Source organism: Eulemur rufifrons, chromosome 4 (assembly GCF_041146395.1).
Source record: "Eulemur rufifrons isolate Redbay chromosome 4, OSU_ERuf_1, whole genome shotgun sequence".
Classification (NCBI taxonomy): Eukaryota; Metazoa; Chordata; class Mammalia; order Primates; family Lemuridae; genus Eulemur; species Eulemur rufifrons.
In genome coordinates, this window is record NC_090986.1 from 48,338,754 (window position 1) to 48,365,227 (window position 26,474).

The 26,474-nt window shown below is 32.9% G+C and overlaps 1 protein-coding gene and 1 long non-coding RNA gene across 5 annotated transcripts in view; one reads left to right on the forward strand and one right to left on the reverse strand.

The window, feature by feature from the left end:
* The window catches only part of PCDH9 (protocadherin 9), an 862,890-nt gene that overhangs the window by 229,355 nt on the left and 607,061 nt on the right, over positions 1–26,474 (forward strand). The window lies entirely within an intron of this gene.
* Positions 8,559–20,167, reverse strand: LOC138382656 (uncharacterized). The gene is made up of 3 exons (XR_011233467.1): positions 20,025–20,167; positions 19,090–19,189; positions 8,559–8,840 (listed from the first exon to the last, which is right to left on the reverse strand). It is a non-coding gene; the product is annotated as an uncharacterized lncRNA (long non-coding RNA).

Consider the following 26,474-nt stretch of genomic DNA (forward strand, 5'->3'; position numbering starts at 1 on the left):
TATTGATGGGCACTTGGGTTGATTCTACATCTTTGCAATTGTGAATCGTGCTGCTATAAACATTTGAGTGCCTGTGTCTTTTTTATAAAATGTTTTTTTTTTTTTTTTTCCTTTGAATAAATACCCTGTAGTGTGATTGCTGGATCAAATGGTAGGTCTACTTTTAGTTCTTTGAGGTATCCCCAATCTCCATACTACTTTCCATAGGGGTTGTACTAATTTGCAGTCCCACCAGCAGTGTGTAAGTGTTCTTTTCTCTCTGCATCTGTACCAGCATCTGTAGGTTGGGGATTTTTTTTCTTTTATAAAAGCTCTTCTTACTGGAGTTAAATGATAGCTCACTGTGGTTTTCATTTGCATTTCCCTGGTGATTAGAGACGTTGAGCATTTTTTCATATATTTATTGGCCAATAGTCTATCTTCTTTCGAAAAGCTTCTGTGCATCTCTTTTGCCCAATTTTAATGGGGTTATTTGATGTTTTCTTGCTGATTTGCTTGAGATCATTGTAGATTCTGGTTATTAGTCTTTTATCAAATGTATAACATGCAAATATTTTCTCCCATTCTGTAGGCTGTCTATTACTTCTATTGGATTTTTCCTTGGCTGTGTAGGAGCTTTTTAATTTAATCAGGTTCCATTTATTTATTTTTGTTATTGCTGTGACTACCTTTGGGGTCTTCTTCATAAATTCTTTGCTAGCTCAATGTGTACAAGAATTTTTCTGACCTCTTGTTCTAGAATTTTTATATTTTCATGGCTTAGGTTTAAGTCTATTATGGATCGTGAATTAATTTATTTATTTATTTATTTATTTTTTTTTGTGATGAGGGGTATGGATCCTGTTTCGATCTTAGTCTACATGTGGCTATCCAATTTTACAGGGACCATTTATTGAATAGAGATTCTTTTCCCCATTGTATGTTTTTGTCTTCTTTGTCAAAAATCAGATGGCATTATGAGCATGGTTTGACATGTGGGTTTTCTGTTCTGATCCATTGGACTGGGTCTCTGTTCTTGTGCCAGTAACATGTTGATTTGGTTACTGTAGCCTTGTAGTGTGGCTTGAAGTCTGGTAAAGTGATGCCTCCTGATTTGTTATTTTTGCTTAAGGCTGCTTTGGCTATCCAGGGTCTTTTCTGTTTCCATACAAAGTGTAGAATTATATTTTCTAGATCTGGAAAAATGACACTGGTATTTTAATGTGTATTGCACTGAATCTGTAAATCACTTTGGATAGTATAGGCATTTTAACAATGTTGATTCTGCTGGTACCTGAACATGGTATGTTTTTCCATTTGTTTATATCCTCTGCAATTTCCTTCCTTAGTGTTTCATAGTTCTCCCTGTAGAAGTCTCTCTTGGACTCCTTGGTTGGATAGATACATTCCTAGGACTTTTATTTTCTTTTTCGCTATTATGAAAGGTATTGAGCTTTGATTTGATTTTCAGCTTGACTATTGTTGATATATAGGAATGCTACTGATTTATTTACATTGATTTTGTAATCTGAGACCTTGCCAAATTTATCAATTCCAGGATTCTGGTTGCAGATTCTTTGGGATTTTCTAGATATAAGATCATATCATCATCAAAGAGCAATAGTTTGACTTGTTCTTTCTCCATTTGGATTCCCTTGATTTCCTTCTTTTATGTGAATCCTCTGGCTAGGATTTCCAGTGCTATGTTGAACAGAAGTGGTGACCATGGGCAGCCTTGTCTGGTTCCAGTTCTAAGCATGAATGCTTTCAGTTTTTCCCTGTTCAACATGATTTGCTTGTAGGTTTGTCATATATGGTTTTTATAATATTGAGGTATGTTCCATCTATGACTATTTTGTTAAGAGGGCTTAACATAAAATGGGGCTGAATTTCGTAAAATGCTTTTTCTGCCTTCATTGACAGGATCATATGGTTTTTGTTTTTGTGTCTATTTATGTGACGAATCATATTTATCAATTTGTGTATGTTGAACCATCCTTCCATTTTGGGATGAAACCCACTTGATCATAGTGGACTATATTTTTGGTGTGCAGATCAATTTTTTTGCTAGGATTTTATTGAGAATTTTTGTATCTATACTCATAAGGAATATTGATCTGTAGTTTTCTTTTTTTGATGTGTCCTTTCCTAGCTTTTGTATTAAGGTGATAATTGGCTTCATAGAATGTATTGGGGAGAATTCCTTCCTTCTCTATGTTATGAAATAATTTTTATAGTATAGGTATCAGTGTTGCTTTGAAAGTTTGGTGAAATTTGGCTGTGAAACCATGTGATCCTAAACTTTTTTTTTTGGGGAGATTTTTTATTGCTGCTTCAATTGTGTTGCTTGATATTGGTCTGTTCAGGACTTCTATTTCTTCCTGATTAGGGAGGTTGTGTGTTTCCAAGAATCCATCCATTCCCTCAACATTTTCAAGTTTATGTCCAAAGAGATGTATTATTCAGAGATGCTATTTCCTATTTCCGTGGTATTAGTTGTAATATCGCTGTTTTCATTTCTGATTGAGTTTGTTATGGCCCCTTTTTTCTGTTTCTGGTTAATCAAGCCAGAGGCCTGTTGATTTTGTTCACATTTTCAAAGAAACAACTTTGTGTTTTATTAATCTTCTGTATAATTCTTTTGTTATGGATTTCATTTAGTTCTGCTCTGATCTTAGTTATTTCTTTTCTTCTGCTGGGTTTGGGATTGGTTTGCTCTTCTTTTTCCAATTCCTTGAGATGATTCATGGGAGTGATGATTTTTGATCTTTCAGTCTTTTGGATGTAGACACATGGCTATGAATTTTCCTCTTATGATTGCTTTTGCAGAATCCCACAGATTTTGATAACTTGTGTCCTCTTTGTCATTGAATTAGAAGAATCTTTGATTTCCATCTTAATTTCCTCCTTGACCCAATAATCATTTAGCAGTATAAGTTGTTTAATTTCCATGACTTTGTGTAGAGGTGAATGTTTCTGTTGTAATGGATTTGTAATTTTATTCCACTGTGATCTGAGAAGATACATGTATAATTTTTATTTTTTTAAATTTGTTGAGACATGCTTTATGGACTAGCATGTGATCAATCTTAGAGAGTGTTCCATGAACTCTTAAGAACATATATTCAGTGGTTTTTGGGTAGAGTGTTCTGTAAATGTCTGTTAGGCACATTTGTTCTAGAGTTCCTTTTAAGTCGATCATGCCTTTGCTTATTTTCTGCATGGAAGATCTGTCCCATTCTGTGAGTGATGCTGTTGTTTATCATTTTGTTTTGATGAAGTAGGGTTTGCTTTATGAATGTTGGTACATCTATGCTAGGTGCATAAATATTTGGGATTGTTATTTCTTCTTGTTGAATTGTTCCCTTCACCATTATATAATTACCATATTTGTGTTTCTTAACTTTTGCTGATGAGAAATCTATGTTATCTGATATGAGAATGGCCACACCAGCTTTCTTTTGGCTTCCATTTGCAGAGAATATTGTTTTTCATCCCTTCACCTTGAGTCTGAATGAGTCCTTGTGGGTGAGATGTGTTTCCTAGAGACAGCAGATACTTAACTTGTATTTTTATATTCATTCAGCCATACTATGTCTCTTGAGTGGGGAGTGTTAGGAAAGGATCAAATCTACAGGTGGCAGATACAGGTCAGGAGGGTGGTTTCTAGTGGTGGAGAAGCCAGGGATCAAGCAGCAAAGGTACTGTAGGAAAATACAGAACACCTGACAATCATGTATACCAATCCTCTGGTAACATCCCACACCTCTCATAAACCCTCCCCCTTACACCAGGCCAATAAAAGGAAACAACCTGGGAGTCCTTAATATCTTTCTCCACTCTTTGAGACTGACCCATTCCTCTCTCTGGAACATATTTTCACTTTGTGTAGCTTCCTTCCTTTCTACAACTGTGTAGCTTTTTTCTTTTTTCCTTCTTTTCTACACCAAAACCTGTTTGTGTGAAATTACTTTCTGTCTGTGTTCACTATGTTACACTGGCCATGCTTGCAATTCTTCCATGCAAGGAGCCAAAGAACCAGGAAAACATTTCTCTTGCAAAAACCCAACCCTGACAGAAGTTCAAGCCATTCACATTTATTGATAAGTGGGTGGATTTTCATTCATCCTGTTGGGTAGAACTTTATTGCTTTATTTTCCCTCTTGAGCTGTAGTAGTATCTGGGCTCTGACCTTTAGCTTTGGGAAGGAAAATTAACATTAACAATAATAAGAAAACCAAACTTCATGGAGAAGTAATGCCCAGGTCCTCTTTTCTTGCATATTCTCTCTAGTAAGCTTATTGTTAACTAGAAAACATTCTTCTGTGTTGGGAAAGAATGGAAACTTTTTGTCAAAGTTAGGATGAGTAGGAGTTGGAAGATGGAAATATATTGGCTGTCTGCTAGATGATGAAAATATCAAATATAAATAAACATAAATCTTAGTGTTATTATAAATCCAGTGTAGAAACATCTACTTTGTTCAGAAATGTCAATTCTCTTTGAATGTAAGCAAGAAACTGCAATTTTGTTTACCAATAAATATATTTTGTATATTTATAGGTTCTCACATTTGCTTAATTTGTTCTTTTAGAATATAAAAAGAAATGTTATATTCTTTTGAGAGAAAAAAAAGACATAGAAATAATGGACTGCATTAACAAGTATTGTCTCTTGAGTTTTCACCAATCCAGGCATAGCTAATTCTTGGAGTTTATTGCTTATAATTATTTAAAATATTCTGCGTTGTAGAACTTTATTCTATTTCACTTCTCAATATGTTAGGGCATACAAGATTATTATTTTAACCTCATCCAATTTAGCCTTTGAATTGGGAGGGCCATTCATTGGTTGACTATCAAAATTTGTTAAGAATTAAAAATCTTTGCAAACAATCACACAAAAACAAAACAAAAGAAAACAGAAATAACAACACTTTTTCTTCTATCTAAAATAATCAAAATCTTTGTTAGCTAAAGAAAATTACTGATAAATTTATTATAATGCTATAGCCTGAAAAATTATTTTTCATCTGTCTTTGAAATGTGCTATTACAGAGTGCTTTATTTGTTTTTTCTAAGAAAATAGCCTAGGCATCTAGCAGAGCAGTAATTTTGAATTGTTCTACAATGCAGGTAAAAATGCTGCCAGTCTGAAGAAGTATCCCTTTTTTGTGTCCCCACTGTGCTCCTTCCTCACCCTGTTCTTTAATATTCTGTGAGAGTCTGAGGAAGTGGCTGCTATACCAAGTGCTTATTCAATTAGACACTCTGTCACATGAAGTGAGAATGTAAATTTTAGCAATAATTTAGATATCTAAAATAATTCACAAGTACATAGGATTGTTAGTTCATTATTCATGAATAAAGTGATTTAGAGCTGAAGCTGAGATGAAAGTCTTTCTGGTAAAGAGATTGAATAAAAAAGAAAAGACTTAGGATCACAAAGTAATTTCATAAAGTGCTAGTTCTACAATCAGGAAGTGACATTCATTACTTGATAAAATTAGTAGAGAAATAAATTTTACTCTGTTTCTCAAATAATTGTATTTGTAAGATCATAGGAAGCAAACCATTGGAAATATGAAATTAAATTTTAGTTTATTTATTAGCTACAATCTTTATATCAAGGAATTTTCTATTCCTAATAATGATATGACTTGGTCTGATTTCATAAGGTCATCTGGGGTTTTTGTGGGCCAGATGTGGAAAATAATTCTAGCTAATTTAACAAGTGATGTCTATAAACTAGTTATAAAAAGACTTTAAAAATATTCCACACTCTAATTGCTTCACATTATTTCAACTGGAATCAGAATCAGTTCATAATTTTTAAAATATAGAACATTTATGCCAATATTTATTAACCATGATTGGGAAATGGTTGTAGATCTTTAATTCCTGTCCTCAAAATCCCTTCTGTAAAACTCGCCTATCCTTTTAGTAGTCTCACTGTTGCTTTGTGTATATGTTGTGCTCCAACCAAGTTTGCTCCAGATGAAACTTTCTTTCATATGTCAGCAACTTTGCACACCATTTAGTTGTCCTGATTGGCTCCCCATGGTCTTTTCTGCAATCACAATCAGTAACAAAATCTCCTGATAAGGAGTTACAGCCCCTCTTAAGTTCAGATTACCATTGTACTACCTACTAATGCTGAAGCTAGAAACAAGTCATCTAATGCTTCTGGGCATTCATTTCTTTATCTAGAAAAAGAAATAGGAATAGATGATTATCTCCATTTCATCAAGTTCTGAAATTCTAATTCGCACTAATTCTTTTCTCATTCTTTCATTTGTACTATTGCCCAGTTCCTTCATTTACATTCCATATGGGAATTATTTTGTGTGTTCTACTTTCTAAACCATTTTTAAGCACTCAGAACAGTATATAGAACTATACTCTCCAATAATGAAAATTTAATAAATATCCTAATAGTCTGTGTTATCCTTTCTGCCATGGAATATAATAACTTTCTTAACTTCTTTTTCAAATATAAAATTCACAAACTTGACGTTTTGTGCCTAGTGAGAGATAAATAGTGTAGGAAGCTCTCAATTTTTTTTTTTTCTTAGAGTTTTCAGAGTGGATTGGGAATGGGAACCTGGCAAGCCTGCTCAATGTGAGATTTTATTGTATAAAAATCAGACTACCTGTTAAAAAGTTGTCTGTAAAATAAATAATTTAATTTTCATCTTGCATAACCAAATTTCCATGGCCTCAATTAACTTATATACATTTCCCAATTAACTTTAAGTTTTTAGTAAGCAAGAACTTTACTCAGGTTTTAGAAATAAAATTTCCATTTAAAACATTATTTCGAACAGATATTTATGGTGTCAAGATGTATGTTCTGAATCCATTTGGTGTTTTTAAATGAAACATCTATATTAAGTTAAGGTTTAGAGCAACTTCCCTTGCTTCAAACCATGAGTATGTTACTCAGCCCCTTCATCTGGTAATTATTATGTAAAAGGAAATTACAAAAAAAAATGTGGCACATCTTTTCTAATCATGAAGCTGTAGCATCACAGTTTTGCGATTATGCAATTCCTTGCAATATAATTCCTGCCTAACAATGATTTAGTTGATTAAAAAAATAATGAGGTGCATATCATCTGGTTCTTTTTTTCATTTTGTAAATTTATTAGTATAATACATATTATGTAGGTTGTTGATTGTGGCGATTCACTAGAAAAGTGCAAAACAAGGTCAAATTGGAATGCAGATGAGGTCATAAACTTTTAAAATAGTCAATAAAGCAATTAATGTATCAACAGCATGTGCTATTAAGCAGTAATGTAATGATGCCACTGATCACACCAGGGTCCTCCGAGTGTTTATAAACAGGCAGGGAAGCTGGGCTCTGTAGACATTACACATGGATGCCGCAGAAAAATACCAACATTTAGCCTTGGAATCATTAACATAACTCCATTTCAAATGTTTCCAAGGAGCTGAAAATATACATATTACAAAGCATACTTTAAATAATCAAAACAAAAGCATCTAAAATCTAAATCAGAGCCATTTTTAATGATTTACTTTTTGAATTATAAAAGCAATACACAATCATTGTAATAAATGTAAGTAAAAGGGACGCTTAAAAATTAAAAATCAAAGTCTCTGCCCTCTCAAATGCTATTTGTGGAAATAGTCTCAATTAATAGTTTAGTTTGAATTATTCTTTAAATTTTTCTCTTTGCAATATATATAAAATATATAATATATGAGGCATATGATATATCCCTATCTATTAAATATGGCTAATGTTTATGATATATGCCTATGTATTATATATGCATAGGATTGTAATAATGGAATCATACTATATTCTGCATATTTATTTTTCTCCATATCATTTAATTATGTGTTTTTTTTTTATTTTTACTTTAGATACTTCAAACATTGAGAATGAAGCAAATCTTCTTATGAACCAGTATAAAGGTTAATATTCAGTGCAGTTGAAAATATCTTGCTATATATATTTTAGGCATTCCAAACCATCATGGTTTTAATACTTCTAAAAAGCCATTATAAAATGACTATTGAAGATCTGCTATAGAAATATTAACAAGATGTTTAGGTAATTTATACTCCTAGAATAAAACAAGCAGCTATATATCATTCCCCTCCTTATCAATTGCATAAATGGACTACATGATATTTGGACTTTATTTTCAACACTACCACATTTTAAAAGTATTATTGGGTTATACTTAATTCCAGGTCCCAAATGAAAAACAGATTATTTAGTTGCATTTGTTTTGTGATGATCATTTATTCATAAAAGTGCCAAAGAAAGTGCAAGAATCACTTATGTTTCTGTTTTGGCTGACATGATGAAGAGACCTTACCAGTGAAAAATAGACAATGTCTTAATTTATGACATTGTAGGTCACATTCATGGCTAAGAGAATGGATGTAGTGACTATTGACCAGATGAGGATTCATGGCTAGGACTGACTATCATTTTTCTACATGCTTTAGTTTTCCTCCCAGATCGTATAAAGAGTTTGCAGCATTGCATTGAAATTGAAGAGCATAATTTGGCCCAACTCCAACATACAAACACATGCATACACAACTAAACATTTATTTTACTAATTTACATGCTTTTGTAGTTGAGAGAAGATAAGCTATTGTCAGTCAGTCACCCTGCAGTTATTATTACAGAGCTTGAACAGTACAGCAGCTGGGCATCATTCACTGAATGAGTAAATGTTATATCAGTCATGCAAATAAGCTATGTTGATGCCTGGTAGAAATCAGAAGAGAATTCTAGGCTATGAACTTTGATATAGTCCATGATTGAAGAAAAAAATAACCCTAAGCTTGTTAATACCTGAAATTTCAAATAAGCTTTAAGAGAAAAAATCATATGTAGAAATATTTAACCATACCTGCATACCTACATGATGAGTGCGATGTGCACTGTCTAGGGAATGGACACGCTTGAAGCTCAGACTCAGGGGGGTGGGGGGGCATGGGCAATATATATAACCTGAACTTTTGTACCCCCATAATGAGCTGAAATAAAAAAAAAAGAAAGAAAGAAATATTTAACCATACATTCCCAATATACTATACTAGGCATGACTACTTGTTCATAGGTCAAATTATGAAAATAATTTAAATATGTAACATAATCATAAGAATTTAAGTGTGAATAAATTAATCCTTTATATTGATATTTACTTATAATTTAGCATTTTGTATGCTATAAATGCCCAAATGTACTTTTATATTTACTCAATAGATAGGATGTATTACCAGGCATTGATCTTTGCACTGTAATAAAGAAGACTGAAAGAAAATATATATTTTTGTCCAGGTAAAGAGAAAAGCAGTAAGTCAGTGAATATAAAAAGGGATTTCATCATGTAATAAGCACCATGGAAAAGATAACCCTGAGAAATAATAGCAGAGACTATAACAGACAATAATAGCTAGACCAATCAGGTATACTTTCCTGAGAATATGACAGTTGAAATAAGATCTAAATGATCCAGAGAAGGAATAATTAGGGGTAAAAGTTTTTCAGGTGGAAATATATAGCAGCAAGTGCAACTAACCTGAGGCAAGAATTCTGCTGGCAATTTGGAAGAATGAGGAGACCGCCAATTCGCTGGGTATAGGAAGATTGAGGTGGACAGTCCACATATATGGAAGACTTTTAAAATCAACTTTTGGAAACAGTATAGGAAATTATTAAAAACTTTGTTATCACTAAAAATGGAAAGAAAATATACAAATATTCTATTATTTGAAATTACATATGTTGTTGTTTTGCTAAAAGAAAGATATTGAAAGTTATTTAGTAGAAATTATTTTGCTAGTACATTTTAATTGTAGTTAAATTATCACCTTTGTAATTCATTGTATGTAGATGGCCATTATTTCTATTATTTACTTCCTAGAGTCTAACCAATGTGTGGTTTCATTTCTGAATTAGAGTGTTGAAAAAAATCTTAGCATTCATCATACCCAAATATTTCTTCTCTCCCCTCTTACAACTGAGGAAACCGAAGGCAAGTTGGTTTCAGTGATTTCCTAAGCCAAACAAGCTATGGTAGGGAATCCTGTAGAAGTAAGATCTTCAGAGCACTCAGGCAGTGTGTGCTTTCCTGTTGCAACACATGAAAATCTATACGGAAACACTCAAGAGGTGGGAAATGAAGTTGGTTTGAAAATGTAGATTATTAGAATCTTAAAAGCATATGACAATTTTTATGACTACTTAAATGTCTGATTTAAGTATTTCTTAAAGCAACCCTAATAGACAGCAAATGCTATTCCAGCCATTTTTAAAGAAATACATAGTAAATGAATTTCTTGTTCTGTGTTACAAAAAGTGCAATATGAACTAGTAAAGAGGTTTGCCCAATCCTAGTCTAACATTTGGTAACGTTACAATTTTATTTACATCTATTTTCATGAAATACTGAATGTTATTTAGTATGAATATTTATTTGTATAACATAAATATATAAAAAAGTATATAAATTATGGCAGGTTATCTATGATTGTGAACATTTATTCCTTGTTTATTTAGTGGCATTTGTGAGAGTATAATGTGTAAAATAATAAGTTTTACAAAAGGTACCTTTTCAATAGCATAAACTATTTATTTTCCTTGTATTACCTCAGTGAAAAATAAGAGTGAGTGTATGGAGTAAAATTTTCTGATTTCTGTTGCCAGAGCACACACTAAACTCACGTTTTAATTTGAGAATATTTTTAAAGCCATCTGCTGCATCTCTAGTAACTCTGAGAATGCAATCAGTTCCCAATTACCTTCTCAAAAGAAGCATAAAGCAGTGAATAATCCAAAAACTACTTATATTTGGCTAATTACCTTTCTATTTTCTTTTTCTTTTTAGTTTTTCTCTTTCATAAGTTTTCTCACACATACATTTCACCTCTCACACACTCACTTTTTTCATGAATTGAAAAATGAACCTTTGTTTTTTTATTATTTATTTATTTATTTTTTATTTCAGCTTATTATGGGGGTAAAAAGTTCAAGTTACATACGTTGCCCATGTACCGCCTATCCCCCCAAGTCAGAGCTCCAGGCGTGTCCGTTCCCCAGACAGTGCACATTGCACTCATCATGTAGGTATACACCCATCCCCTCCTCCCGCACTTAGTTTTTAGTGACCCATCTCTACTGGATAGTGAAGGGGAACAAAGCATTCTGTCATTTTAAGCAACCTGCAAATTTCATTCTGCAAAGCAATTTTTTTAAACTTTGATAACTTTTTCCTTCAAAGGTAGTGACAACTCTGAGCAGAATCTTATGACACTTTAAGGAAAAGAATAATTTCTTAGCAATCAGAAAACATCCATTGGAAACAATGAAAGGTCTTTTTTTCCTCCATTACTTAACATATAATTTTGATGTAAATATGTATGTATGAAGAAACACATATGTGCTACTCTGGCTATATCTCTGTTAGAGGATTGCATTATTAATTCTGGCAGGATTCCCATTCAAGTTAGCCTGCAGTTCCGGCACAACTTTTTCATGTGCGTGTGTTTGAAAAAACCCACAGAAGGTCATAATATTAATAATATGGCAGATACTCTTGACTGACAACAAAAAAACCACCTCAAACTGTCCTAAACAAATAACCAAAAAACAAAAATGTGTTGGCTCTCTTATTAGAAAGGCAAGAATATACAGGCTTCAGTCATGACTTGATCAGGGATTCTCTGTTTCTTTGACACTTTCTGCATTCATCCTTGCTTTGTCTAAAGATGTATTCTCCTCTCTGTCTAGCTTCCCTTTTGGTGGTGCATGCAAGTGTTACAAAAGTTCTGGTGCTCACGATAGTGCATGCTACCTGGAACCGTCAAGCACAAGTCCTAGGCTTCCCTCTAATTGGACCAATTCATTCATTAACTTACCCTGAAATAGTCACTGATTTCTGGGGAATACAATTTGCAGATGGATTTAAGTTGGGTTACGTAGCTGTCTTTAAATCAGCCATTGCACAAGGAGTTTTATTATATGGATTTGTAAAGCTGCCTGGGGCCACGTTGAAAGCCAGGGATGAAATTGTCTTTTCTAAACTATGATAATGTGATGTACAAAAATGTCAAATCCTACAATTTATCTCCTTAAAGGAACAAGAAACAAACAGAAGTACATTTATAATGAAAATTAATGTAAGAAATGATTTTTTCTTGTTTTGATTAAAATGGTATATAATTTGCTTCATGGATATATACATTATATTTTTAAAAGTCGTTCAGTCACCATAAAAACTATATTATGTTAATTTTATCATGAAATAAAAATGTATGAGTTATGTTTTATTTTCTTATTACTCAATAATTTTTTATAAATGAAATTTATAATGCTTTCAAATGTTCACATTCAGTATAAATAACAATATTCACAAATGTTTAATATTAATATTATGTTTAATATAGAATACAATAATTCTATAGCATATTTAATAGTCATACTATAGAATACTTTATAAAAGACTACTAGAAGTCTGCTTTATCATGGCGGTCCTACACATAAAAACAAGATAATAGTTATATTTTACTGAATACATCTGCAAGATTCTGCTTTTTGGCCTATCAGTTGGTGGTAGGATTTCTGAAAGCTTAATGCCACCAGATTTATTTATTTAATCCAGGAAATATTTATTGAACCCCCTATATGCAATTTATCATCCAAAAGCATTTTGAACAAACAGAAAAAAAAATCCCTTTCTTCCTACCCTATGTTCTAGTGGAGAAAGACAAACAATAAGCAAATAAACAAATAAATAGCATGACAATTGTTTCTAAGTGCCATAAAAAACCATGAATAAAGTAAGATAGGTGGGTAAAAGCCAGGGTAGTGGGTGCTAATGTGGATTAGGTAGGTAAAGAATGACTTTCTGTTAAAACAGAAAATTTGAACAGATACCAGAAATGAGGAAGAAGCAGGCCAAGAAAATTCTGGGCTGTGAGAAAGGGTTACTGGGGGCACTGGTAGAAATGTTCCAGATTCAGGGAAAAACATGAGTGCAATGGCCTAAACCAGGAGCTCCTTGGTTTATTTAAGAAGCAAGGCTTGGGCCTGTAATCCCAGCTATTTAGGAGTTGGAGACCCTCCTGGGAAACATAGTAAGACCCTGTCTCTAAAAAGAAAAGTTTTTAAAAATTAGCCAGGCATGGTGGCCCATGCCTGTAGTTTTAGCTGTGGGGGAGGTTGAGGTGAAAGGATCACTTGCGCCGAAGAGTTCGGGGCTGCAGTGAGCTATGATTACACAACTGCACTCCAGCCTGGGTAACAGAGTGAGACCCTGTCTCCAAAAATAAAAGAGAAAGAATTAGAGGAAGAATGGAAGAATTAAGAGTTGAGGTCGGAGTCAACAAGGACTGGACTATGGAGGACCTTGTATTGAGGCATATATGCTGTGGACTTTAGATTTTAACCTGAAAAGGGAAACCATTGCAGAACTTTGAGAATAAAGCTGACATAATCTGACATATTTGGAGGGAATATTTGAGCTGCTGAGTTGAGGATAGGCTTTTGCAGTGGGGAAGTGCATTATGCTTTGTACTCATATAGTCTTGGCTTCCAGTGTCTCTGTCAATATTTTAACAATTACCTCATTTAATTCTGACAGCAATCCTGTGAAGGAGATGTTAGCTGTTTTTGCCCCCAATTTATACAATAGCCAACGAGGCTGAGAGAGGCTAAGTAAATCTCCTGATGCTAAAGCAGTGAAGCCAGGGTTAAAGGAGGGGTGCCTGTTAGGGGCTACAAAGCTGAGCTTGTGAACTTGGTGTGGCCTCCTATCATGTCCCATTCGGCCTCTCCTGCACAGTTAATTAGGATCTGGGTAAGAGCATATTGTTTAAGGGTAGGGCAAATTTAATTAAGGAACTAAGAAAACAATATTTCCTTTAGTAAACATTTACTTTTTGGAAAAGCATCTTTAAAAACAAAAAACAATCAAAAAGAGCTATACAGGACAAGCATTGTCTTATCAATTCTGATCTTACTAGTTTAAAATTTTTTTGTTCTTAGAGCATACTAAAATAGGAATACTGGAAACAAACTCTGCTTACCTGTAGTTAAATATTATCAAGTTAAAAATAAATATATAATTTTGTAACTGTAACTACCATAAATAATATTGCGTATAGTATCTAGATCATGCTTAAAATTAGGAAGATAATAAGAGAAAGCTAATAAAATATTTTAATCTGCCTTTTCCTAAATATATATGCAAATAAAATTATTTAACTTTGTTATTCAAGCAACCTACCATGGTCTATAGTCTAATTTCTCTCAAATAATTTACTCCTTGCATCAAGGGCATGGGGAAGAAAAAACCATGATGCTCACGCCTGCTCAGCTCCCTTTCAGTGAAGTAATGGGTATTTTTTGTCTCATTTCAGGGTTGAGATTGCAAGCATGTAATTAATGGTGGGAGAGTTGAGAGACATACACATAGATAGATAATGTTCCCCATGTTTTTGTAAGTACACACGTGCATTTGTGGGAATGATTATAGATGTGTATATAATATATACAGATGCATGTGTGTTTATATGTATGTAGTTTAGTGTAATAATATAATAGATTAAATGTTTTCCCTCCAAAATTTCTTACTGAATATAAAATGATTTTTTAAATTAGGGAGGTTTTTGACATGAATTCTTTTAATTCAAGTTGGAGAAGATATGCATGTTCTTGTTTTGAAAAACTCTATTTCCTGTCTTCAGAAATACATGTACATACCGAGATACCCTATTTGGTAATTGAAATATCCATAGTGTTTTTAAGGCATTTAATCTCTCTGAATGATTTTGTGAGATCATCCTTTTCTTCACCTGTATTGACTGTCACTTGCAGAGGTTGGGTTGCATTATTTAAGGGAAATTGTTAATGTTTAGAATAAATCTAATTATCCCTACACACACACACACACACACACGCACACAATAACAGCAGATTGTAGGTATCTATGTAGTGTAATTTGTCAAGTACTATACAGTTGCAAGAACCCACTGACTACAAATATGTTTGAAAATGTCCTTTTGGGAAATCATACTTTTAATATCAATATAGAAATCTCAATGCACTAGATGTTGAAATGCACTACTTAGGCATTTGGAGAATTCATCCATGTTAATAAAAATTGAAAGCGAGAGAGAGATATAGCATAGTGATTAGTACCTAGTAAACACTGAATAAATAAACTAATTATTTTTGAGTGTTTCTAAGATCTCATTCAAATCTTTCAACAACCTTTGTGGTAGGTATTATTGTTGTCATTTTAAAAATGAGGAAAATGTTCAATGTACCCACAGGATTTCAAACCCAATTTTATCTGACCTCAAAGTTATGATTTTCAAACCATATGATTTGAGTGTAATTATGTGAAAACAAAAGTATATTTTCATGAAAATTAAAGAGGATCATAGAGATATTATTTGATTTATAATATGCAAGAAATACATTAGTGAACTTAAATCTACTGAGAAAGAATGGGAGAAGACACCAAAAAAAAAAGGAAACAAATCATTTGGTTCTACTATGAGTGGGACTCCCCTGTAGGTGAACTGCCTCTTTCTCAGGGCTTTTATAAAAATTTTAATTGATAAACATAAATATGCTTTCTCTTTTTCCATTAAAGTAATTTTTTTACTTATAATATCTTCAAATGTAAAATATTAATGAAAATTTCACTCTTGAAATCATGAAACATGTAGAAAATTTAAATATAAATCAAGACCACGAGTTCACATTATTATTTTTTTTAAATTGTTTATAAAGTAAATCTGTTTGAAATTTAGAAACAAACATTGGCAGGGTATTGGAGAATCCAAGTGGTGTTTTCTCTTTTCCCAGAATTTCTGCTTAAAACATCCAGACTTATCTTTTTTTTTTTTAACAAGATAGGGTTTCCTGGAAGTGATAATCTGAGTGAGCCAGTTTTGATAAAGGTGCCAGAAATTACCTAAGACATTTCTGATCAGGAGGGCTTGGCAGATGGGACAAGTAGGTATGAGTGGTCCTTATTTCATTAGAGCCTGGGGTGGGTAGGGCTTGAAGACAGCTTTCACACATTTAACAAATTTAACCAAAGCAGAGAAGGCCATTTCTTGCCCTACCTTTATAACCAAATATTGACTTATAATGTAGATTCTCTATTCAAATACTTGCCCACATCTATGTTTACATACCTTGTGTAATTAAGGACTTTTAGTGTATTTGGGGAGCATATGCTATAGGAAAATGTATATTTTATAGGAGCTGATATAAAAGATTGGTTATTTTATTTCATATTTTTGTTACTGGTAAATATGTCACTCTTGGACTAATTTTATGTTATAAATCCTACCTATTTTAGACCAATGTTCTATGTTAATTTTTAACTTTTACTCTTTCAGTATTTAAAAGTTTTCAAGCATTTAATAATGTTTCCAATTGGCATGAGAAATCAGGAAAGTAGATAAACATATTGCATTCAGTAAGTAAAGAACTTTAGAGAATAATAAAAATATAATTAATAAGTTAATAAAATAGAAAATTTATTTATTTTTCTTTTTTGGTAGAAATTAAATAATTGACAGGATCTTTAATAAGATGTAAGATTTCAATAAGTTTAAACTGAATCATTTTAGTGAGCAAAGTAATACAGAAAAAAATAAAAATTAAATTTTGCTCAAGTATATTTTTTAGTGTAATTTATTGCCTTTCACTTTATGCCTTAGTCTCATTTTACCTTTGTTTGGGAACGTCTTTATGGGCGATACTTTATGCATTCTGTTAATATATACAACACATAGAATCTAGCACATGTTTAAAATAGACTGTTTATGGCAAAACACATGGAGCTTACTTTAATAAGCATTGTACAAAGGCTGACTATGATGGAACAAATATAGCTTATAAAACAGCTTGGAACCAGCATGTGTGTTTTTATGTACTTTTTGTTTATTTTCTTGTAGATTTATACTGAGGTTCACCCAAATGCTCTTTGCTACTTAAAGGGTTTTGCTAAAAGATGTGTTTATTTGACAGATATTTAGTAAGCTCCTACTGAGTCTCAAGTATTATGCAAGGAGTAGGACATAAAATAGTAAAGAAAGCAGACATAAACACAAATTTTATGATTCTTCAAAATTAGTCATTAATAAATTTTTAAATAAATGAGCATACAAAGGAATATAGGGTTCTAAATTGTAATAAGGATGCAATGGAAAAAGATATGAGAAAATATAAAGGGATTCACTTTATATCAAATCAGGAAATGTCTTCTAGAAAGCAATATTCAAGTTGAGATCTGAAGGATGCATAAAAATTTCCAGAAGGCAGAGTAGAAATTAAAGTGGTTAGAAATCATAGGAATTGGCCAAGATAATAAATCTTTATCTTATTTTAAATGAAAAACCATTTTAGGTAGAGGAGTACATAATCCCATTATACTTTTATAAGATTACCTTGGAAGTCTTGTGGGAAATGGACTTGAACTTGAGTTATGGAGATGAATGGGGGTGTGTATGTGTGAGAAAGAGTATGTACCATGATCAAGATCACCTCTTGATGGATTGTATAGAGCTGGTGAGGGTGACAGAGGTTTAAAGACTGCTCCCCACTGTAGGAATATGAGCAACTGAATAATCAGTGTTGCCATTTACTGAGGTGGAGAAATGAGATAAGGAACAAGTTGAAGGAAGAATCAGAAGTTTAAACAGATAGATAAATAGATAGATAGATATCTCAAGTTACTGTGAGTGTCATTGCCACATAAATGGTATCTAAACAATGGAAATAGAAGACATCATCTTGAGAAAAGAAAAGAATTACTCAGAACTGAGCCATGAGGAATTTCAACAGTCAGTGGTTAAACAGAGGAGAATGAGATAAGAAGAAAGAGAAAGAAGCAGAGGAATAGGAGAAAATAACCAATAGATGGTAGAGTGAGCAAAGCCGGAAAGAGAGAAGGAGAGGGGAGAGAAGAAAAGGAAGAGGGAAAGAGATTCCAGTATAATATGATCAGTCAATTGTGTAAAATGAGTGTGGAAAAGAATCCATATGATTTGATAGACATAGAGGTTATCTTAGAAATATAGTTTTTGGAGTTGTAAGGGAGGCAATCTGATTGGAGTATACAACACTTTCAAGAACTTTGAATATGAGTGAAAAAGGAAAAAGTATAGTATTTTGAAGGAGATATGGAGTTGGTTGTGTTTGTCATAAAATGAGAGTCATTATTGAATGTGTATTGTTAGAATATTCCTTTAAAGAGAAATACTGAAGATTCAGGAGAGAGTTCTTTGAGAAAGGGTGAGGTGGGAGAAAGGAAATTGGCTCTAGAACACAGATTATGTCAACTTTTAATAGGAAGAAAGGTATTTCGACCATTGTTAATGAAGAAGATAATAAAAATGATAAATTCGGGGCCATGTAGATTTACAGACTTTTTAGATAAAATATGAGAATTTTTCAAATGACTTATTTTCTCAATGAAGTGTAATGCAAGGTCTTGCTTTTTCATTAGAATCCATACAAGGACATTCAGTTATCAAAATAAGGAAAGAACCTAATTATAAGAAAGTGCCTAGGGTCCATCTTTGCATGCATTGCAGGTCTATATCACTCAAAGACAGTGAAAAGTACAAGGCTTGTAGTTTCATTTTTGTGTAAGCTTAAAACTCTTTGCTCTGTCTGATATTTTATATCAACTCAATACTTAAAGCTTGTTTAAAAAAAAAGGTCATGCCATTCTTTGCTACTAAAATGTGGATATTTAGCAATAGAATAAAAGTTAATTTTATATTTTTCCTTATAAATATAAATGTGGATATTTTTTGTAAATACAAATGTGTATAATTTTTGGCCCTTGTAACTTCATATATATAGTCTTATAAAAGATAACTATAAATATATTTTCATAGAAGATAATTAGGAGCTTAAATTAAGAAAAAAACAATGTACGAGTCTCTGATCTAAAACTTATGTACTGCTGCACAATAAGACTGAATTAATATATTTTATAGATGATGTAGAAAATGAAATAGGAGCACACGTTAATGTCTCATACTAAATTTTACCTGAAAATACGTATATCTGCACAATGTGTACCTTTAAAAAACTTGCCATATAGCGTGCTATATAATAGTTACCTATATTTCTTATAATTATGCAGAAATTTCAATAGCTCTTATTTTCTAGATGGATAATCCTGAGCAAGGAAAAAATCAGTTTTTTTATATTTGGTTTGCAGAGTTACTTTACCCTAAATATCTTAAAAGAGCTATCTGAAAATATCACTTAAAGGGTCTCTAAAATTTCAGCATCTGAAACTAATTCTCCTGTTTTCTCGCAGTCAATGACAGCAACAATAACAGCAACAAAAAAATAATCCCAACAAAAATCATAATGCAAGACAAAAAAATAGATATTAATAACCTAAAACAATACATCTAAAATATCATTTCTATATTTGGTAAATTAATCTTTAATATGTTTTAATAAAAATTTAGACATATTTAGGGTTTTCTTTTCATTTATGTTAAGAAAAGGCTTTAGAGTATTTTAAAGGATAATATAGGTATGAACAAGAATATTAATTTGGTATACTTTCACTTAACATTATTGGTATCTATCTGGGTTATGTGCTTTGAAATATTACAATTTTGCCTTTAAAATCAGGATCCTTTTAATTGCATCAGAGCTATTTTCTATAGGGGATGTTGTGGCATGGAGCATTTTCAGTGAGGAGATCAGATTTTACCAGAAGCACCATTTCCCAGCACTCCTTTCTGGTAGAAGCTGGGTTCCTAGTGGAAATGATGCTGCTATTAGGATGATCTGAAGTACTCTGGAGAGAGACCTTCTGCTCACTTACCATTCAAGCTGGAACCTGCTATGACAGTTGTCAACAGTGCCCTTTCTGATGTCTCCCAGTTGTGTTCCATTTAGAATAAGTACTTAAAGAGACACCTGCTAGGAAAGCCAGAATAGAGAAGCTGCATGATTCTGGCAAACATATGTATACAATAATATCCCTTTCCTACCTTGGGCAATAACTTAATAAAGCCTTTAAGACAAGAGAATCTTAAGTAGTCATCCTTTTTGTTGTTGATGAGAAGGAAGGATATGGATACCAGCATCAAAACTTTCTTTGTGTGCCTACAGCTGTGATCTGGGCACTACCACGTTATCCTGCTGCTATGACGCCCCAGCCATATGCTGCCGTTTATAGTACAGCCTATGATTCAGGCTGCAACGCTTGTGAAATTGGCATAAAGGCTGTCATCACTGTACTCTAAACACCCTGCACGCCAGATTTTTCTTCTTCCTATGGAAATTAGGCAAGATCTCCCAAATGTCAAGCATATAGATAGTATATATTTTAAAGATACAAAGGTATACCATATAAGAAGAGCTAAATATTATTTATTAGTTATTATACAGGGAGAAGTATAAAGACGTTAGAAATTGATTAAGAGAATGATAAATAAAATGATACAACCCAAACTTATTACAGATTTCTGGTGAATAAGGAAAGTCACTTAAATGTGACAAACTAGGTATTTGGATCACTTGGGGTGGGTGGGTGAGTGGTTTACTTTTCAGAATTACAATTAGGGAAGTGTTTTTACATAGAAAACAAAAATGAAAAATTAGGTTCAAATTTCTAAAAGAGAAGCCTGATTTTATGATTTTATCTTTATACTCAAGAATTAAACTATGAAAACATAATGTAGATGGTCCTATAGAAAAAAAAAAACAAAGGTAAACTTTCTTCACTCCCTCAAACATCATATGTGTCCTTTTCTTCTTTGATTACAGACAGATAAAACATAATACCATGACCTAGATATAGGTCACACAAATGACAAATTACAGTTTGCACTTGGTTTTCCCCATTTCCCTAACTTCCAGCTTAAGGGACTTGTTCCCACTCTAGCACTACCTGTCTTGGCTAAGTATTGACTCCTGTTGTTCGTATTGCTCTTGAGCTTTATTGGACTTACTCAGTTGCTACTCCTGGTAAAATACAGTATATATGGGAATAAGGTGTGTTTCTTGTAGAGGGTGTTCTGCAGTTTGTTCATGAAAAATCATTTGAAACTCAAAGAAATATTTTACTGGAAAAAAATCAGGTAGTGCAAGATTCCATAGAGAAGATGAGTTTTACCCAATGGGCCCACATAATCCTGCTCAAATCAGGCAAATAAGAGGTGCATAGTATAACTGCACCTCCAGCGTTGACTATGACTATCATATGTTCTATACATTTCTTTCTATTAATTTCTCATGATGAATAATAAATATTTTTTCTTCAAATATTTAAAAATAAAATAAATAATTGCTTGTAACCAAAAAAGGAATTTTTCAATGAAGGGATTTTAGTATTGAAAATATCCATTAGACTGATTGAAGTGGACAATAAGGAGTAGTTCCTTTATGTATTTTTCCTCAAAAGACAAAGGAACTGTCTCCTAGTCAAGAGCAAGATTACTTTGTACGTGTCCTACCTTTCAGAAGAAATATTTTCCTCAATGCCTCCTTTCCCTCTCTCTATCTTAGCTTCTCATCCTTTTGTAAAAAATATAGCAAAAATTCACCTTTTATGGACTATTTTTTATGATTAACTATATTGCACTGATTACTGAATTGCTTTTCCACACAGTTTCATTTAGAAATATACTACTTTTCAGTCATCGTGAAGTTGCTTTTAAAGGGAAATAATGTCATAGTACCTAGTATATAAATATATTCCCCCTACAATATTTTATTGCAATTATTTCTATTTTCTCTACTATATTGAAAACTCCCCAAGGTCAAGTACATTAATTTTGTATTCCTGGCATCTAGTTACCTAGTTCCTGGCACATAGTGTGCACTTGAAAAAGTTTTGCTGAACGAGAACATTAATAAATGCAGAAATGACTATTGCATGAGTCTTCTATTTCTTTATCCCCTCTTCTACATACCTCTCTTTATCTTTGCTCTAAGAAAAATTGTTTAGCATTGACTAGATTGTTTGAATTTCTTAGAAATGGTTTTCAAATTATGTAAAGTGGTTAAAAGCATGTTTTGTTAATAGTGCCTTGTTTCACCAGCTAGGTGTGCTTGAGCAAGTTACTTAACATATCTGCACTTTTGTTTTCCTAACTGTAAAATGGAAATAGTAATACCTATCTACCTAGTGGGATGGTTTTCAGCTTAAAGAACTCCATACACATAAAGCACTTAGGATAGTGTCTAACACAGAGTAAATGTGGAGTCAATATAACCATTATTATTAATTCTTACCCTAACAAAAAATCCATTGAGATAATTTGACATTAGAATGGATTGTCTCTTCCTTGACAAATAATTCATATTTTATTGACATCTCTCCAATTGAGGGAACTTCATGATGTTAAAAATAATTCTGATTGCTATAATTCACTAATTTGAGGTAATTTATATTTCTGCTTTTTGTGGCATTACCTATCCACATCTCTGCCTGTTCACTATAAATTCCACTAGGCTAAAGAGAGATGCTTTATAGGCATTCAGTCTGCTAGTTCTTGGTGAAGATATGGACTTTTTAATGGAAATTTTAAAGCCACAATTTTCTTTTATTAGTTTAGTACAGTGATTAATATTCTCAAAATAAACAAAGGAGTAAAAGCCTAAGCATCTCTAACATCAGACAGCCTTTTATTAGTGTCATATCAAAAGTTATTTAAATACTATGCGGTTAAAACTGTCTTATTTAAACCAGTTTATGTCATAACACTGTTGCAGAAAAGGTGAATAGTTCACGTTGTACTGCATGTTCAGTCGCTCATAATTAAACTTTACAATATAAAATTTCACTGTAGAGCTGTTTTCAACTCTCAATTGGCACAAGACCTGAAAATCTCTACCTGTGCAGTTTGTCATTTATGAATGGGTTTTGTTTCCAAAATGTGTAATTAAGGTCAATTGTTTGAAACCAGAAAGATGTTTTACTATTAAAACAACGTGTTTTAAGAAGTTAGGTGCATAGGCTAGCCCACAAACAATTTGCCTATATGTTACCTTAAGAAATAGTTCTGTAGGATGTTACTGATACATAACTGTTACATGAAACAGTGCTTTCAGAAGTTAAAAACGGGATGCCAAGCCTGTCTCACCCTCAAATATGAACTGTCATTCCCCATTTCCTTGCTTCTTTTCTAATCCAATTTCTGTACGATGGAGTCAAGTCTTCCTCATTTCAAACCTGTAGTTTCAAGCTGAAACTTGAACAAAGTAAGCATTAGAATGACTCATAGAAGGAGTTGTAACTTGAGAGGGAGGAAGACAATGGGGTTAGATCAGGGGAAAGAGAGCTGAGATTTTCTTCCCTACAGTCTTTGCAGCTACTCCTTTGCTTCAGTAGCCTCCAAAGTGGGGGTATACTCCTTAAGGGGCAGTTGAGATAATGCATTACACTGTGAGGAAAATATTAGAAACTCAATTCATTTCTTCTTAAAGATGAGAAGTAAATTTAATCCTCTGGTATTTAATATATGGATTGAAATTCACCCCCATTACCAAGGTCATTGTGGTCATGTGCAGCTTAGTGAGGTGTTCTGACAGAAGAGTAGGGGAACTCTAATGTGGAAGATGGACAATGGATCCTTAATTACACATTTGCTTTTATGGTAGTGAAAAGCACCACACTCCTGATACATGAAGTAACAATTCTATTCCATTATAATTGCACTAATTCTCAGCAATGGAGAAGTGTCCATTTTCAAATGAACAGGGCATAAAATTAAACATTATATGAGCAAATGCAAGCAAACATTAGGAAAATGGCATATATACTTTCAGAATAAGTTTCCTATCAGATACATTATACTTTTTAAAAACTATTAATCTATCTGTTCTGATAAGAACTAATAAAATTAAATTGAAAATCTAAAAGGTATTTGAAATCAGATATGTCATCCATCTGTTATGAATAAGGAATTTCATTCTAGATTTGTATTGTGCCTTGATAGATTCACTAGCAATAAAAATACATGGATATAATTAAAAATAAATAATTAGTTACATATAACAAGTACATCTTCACACTTAATTTTTTGAACTGATTCAAGTGTATGATCAAAGTATTAAATATGTTGAAACCACTGGTCTAGACCTCCAGCCTGTCACTTCTTCCCTTTTCTTTGATGACTTCCAATATCAGTGTGTCTTTTCTCCTTCCACTGCTCCACTTTATGTCTTATGAGTGTAGTTTCTTTCCTTTTTTAGCTCACTGTGGAACACAACCCAATCTTGTAAGCATTTCTTTTAATGAAATAGTCATGGTGTACTGTCTTACTATTTTGTAGCTTGTTTTTGTTCTTGCTTGTATCAACTTACATCACAAGGAGAGGATAAAACAAATAAAACTCAACCTTTAGATTTCTGAAGGACTAAGGTGACATTTCAAAAGACCTTACAGTTTTTAGTACATGAGTGTTGGGAACTAGGAAAAGAGGTGATTGCTGAGGATTTTGGATCTCCTGGGAAAGCCACAAGAAGTAAAGAGCTCCTCAGAGAGCTAATTCCCCCAATGATACTACCATTCAGTGAACCAGGACCTGAATTCAGAGGAAGCAAAGTAGCAGTTTCAGAGTATGGTTACATCCAGTTGTACTTTATAGAGTGGTGACTGGAAAAAGGATGGATATACTAAATGCAAAATACAGAAGGAAAGAACGTTTCTGAAGATACTTGGGTGTTTACTTGATTCCAGGTACATTTGTATATATGAAACATGGAAAAAGAAAAGAAAATGACTAGTTTTCTAACTTAGTTTTATTTCTTTGTCTTATTTTTCCACTAACATTTTAAAGAAAGGATGGAAAGACATTTACTAGTGTGAGTCATAGAGTTCAAATTTCGATCAAAATTACCAGTGACTCACGTTGGTCTTGAGGCTCTCTGGTTGCCAAAACCAATTTCATACTTTCGGTATCAATGTAATAAAGATTGGACTATGGCAAAACATTCTTGTGAAAAATAAATGAGATAGCAAACCAGCATTTCTGATGGATATTTTGGGAAAGTGCCATAGATCTCAACAACTAGGCCACAAATTAGTTAGTTCAGGACTCATTGTAAATGATGCTCTAGTGGTTGTAGAAAAATGAATTAAGAAGATATGCTTGGTGCAGAGAGTAGAAGTTATTTCTTAAGCAGATAAATGACTGAAAAATATATAATTTGTGTGACTTAAGCCATGTTTCTTTTAAAGATTCAACACTAGGTTATAATATAAGGTAAGGAAAGGCACACCAAAAAAAAGACATTGTATGTGGAAAAAAATAGTTTTGAAAGAAAATTATTATTTTTCTAGGTTTTAAAATAATTTATCTTTCATCATCTTTCTTCTGTCACTATTTGTGTCCATAATTATTCTTATATGTTTGGTATAAAAAGACAATTATTCTGTTTTACACAGTAGAGAATGCAGGTTTGAATATCTTTTAGTAACTCTAAGAACTGAAACAATTACCTGTGTATGTAATTTGATGTCTTGCATAGTTGTGTGAACCTGTGTGTGTGTGTGCGTGTGTGTGTACTAGTAATATATTCAGATGGAGCTTTCTATAACTGGTATGGATTTGCTTAGTAAGATTGAGAAGTAAATAGTTATAATTCCCTGTCTTAAGTTTCTTCCTTGGTGTTAAGAATGTTTCCATTTAATGAAGGTTATATAACTAAAAAGAATTTTTTTTTTTTTTTTTTTTTTTTTTTTTGAGACAGAGTCTCACTTTGTTGCCCGGGCTAGAGTGAGTGCCATGGTGTCAGCCTAGCTCACAGCAACCTCAAACTCCTGGGCTCAAGCGATCCTACTGCCTCAGCCTCCCGAGTAGCTGGGACTACAGGCACGCGCCACCATGCCTGGCTAATTTTTTCTATATATATTTTAGTTGTCCAGATAATTTCTTTCTATTTTTAATAGGGACGGGGTCTTGCTCTTGCTCAGGCTGGTCTCGAACTCCTGACCTTGAGCGATCCACCTGCCTCGGCCTCCCAGAGTGCTAGGATTACAGGTTTGAGCCACCGCGCCCGGCCTAAGAAGAATTTTTAATAACATTAAATGTATTAAGATCATATGTAATGATCTAATATTATCTTTTTGTATAGCACAGTATTGTTTAACAATAGCTTGAAGTTTTAACTGTAATGTAATTAGAACGACTCCTTATAAAAATGTCAAAGAGCAAAGAACTGTTTATTTTTATTCCTTTTAACTAAAATATCTTTTGGCCTTCTAAGGTCTCTTGGATATATTATTTGAAAAGACTTTTTCCCATTTTATTATTCTTGTTTTGTTTCTGCTCTTCATCAGGACAAACACATGTTCAAGGACACATCTGAAGGATAGAATTTATGGGCTGCCTGTTCCAGTGTGCATTAGATTTGCAGTCATTGAATAGATTAGTTTAAGCAATTAAAAGACACACCATATAAACCTTACACAAGCATATAATGATGCCAGG